Here is a 981-nt window from a genome sequence, read left to right as displayed (position 1 = left end):
ACAGAATATAGACCTTGATTTTTTTATCTTACTTTTTTGAAGAGTAGAAAGGAAAAACAAGATAGCAATTAGAGGTATGATTGTGGGTTTAACCTCCGTTATGGAAAGAGTGTTGCCACCTTACAGAGATAGGATTTCAGTCATGCAAAGTGATACTAATATTGTGTCTCAGACCTAGCTCAGTATTTTCTCCAAGAATGATAAATAATACTAAGTTTGATAAATGTAGTTTGTTAGTATTGATTATACTATAATCATATTGCAATACTGTAGTCAGCAACTATAGAAAGTACATAGGATACTCTACAAAGCTGTAAATACGTAGGGTTGAGTGAAAAGAGAAATTTGCTTAGGGCTGAATTCTTGCCTAATTCTCTCCAGCATGACTTAAACAAATGGGGAAAGGGAAGCAGGTAGAGTAGAAAGGGTTGGGTAAAAGTGGTTAAAACTGTTTCATTAAGGAAATTGTTGTCTGTTCAGGAATTTGTTTTCAGTAATATTGTACATGGGTAAATAGTCTCTTCTCTGGAAATATGGGAAAGAAGGTATATAGAGGAATCCTTGTTTTCTGATTAGGAAAAAGAAATAACCAGAGGTGATAGTTTCTTGTTTTGTTTAGTGTAAAATACTAAAGACAGTATGAACAATTTCATAAAGTTTTTAAAAATACAAATATGATGAGCTACTGTTTTGATTAAGGTAACATATATTTTAGCATAGTCAAGGCTTTTCTACTTCCTATACTCTTGTGAAAATGTGTAACCTAGACACTGAATCTGAAAGTTGCTTTCTGGTGTAATCATCAGTGTTACCTTGGGGAATGTTAGTGCATGACAGTGTCAGTCAGCCAAGTGTGACAGTGACTCACACAGCAGACTTATCATCCATCACTTCAGAGATACACCACCATGATAAAATTGGTTTTAATTGTAAGGCAGTGTACAGATTTTTATGTAAAGGCTTTAAGGAGTAATGATTCTC

General features: G+C 33.8%; 1 protein-coding gene across 1 annotated transcript in view; it reads left to right on the top strand.

The window, feature by feature from the left end:
* Positions 1–981, top strand: part of LOC119592070 (transaldolase-like) — an 8,334-nt gene that overhangs the window by 3,214 nt on the left and 4,139 nt on the right. The gene's annotated exons all lie outside the window — the stretch shown is intronic.

This window comes from Penaeus monodon, chromosome 29, assembly GCF_015228065.2.
Source record: "Penaeus monodon isolate SGIC_2016 chromosome 29, NSTDA_Pmon_1, whole genome shotgun sequence".
Lineage (NCBI taxonomy): Eukaryota > Metazoa > Arthropoda > Malacostraca > Decapoda > Penaeidae > Penaeus > Penaeus monodon.
The sequence above is the reverse complement of the archived record's forward strand: the minus strand, read 5'-3'. Positions and strand labels throughout refer to the sequence as shown.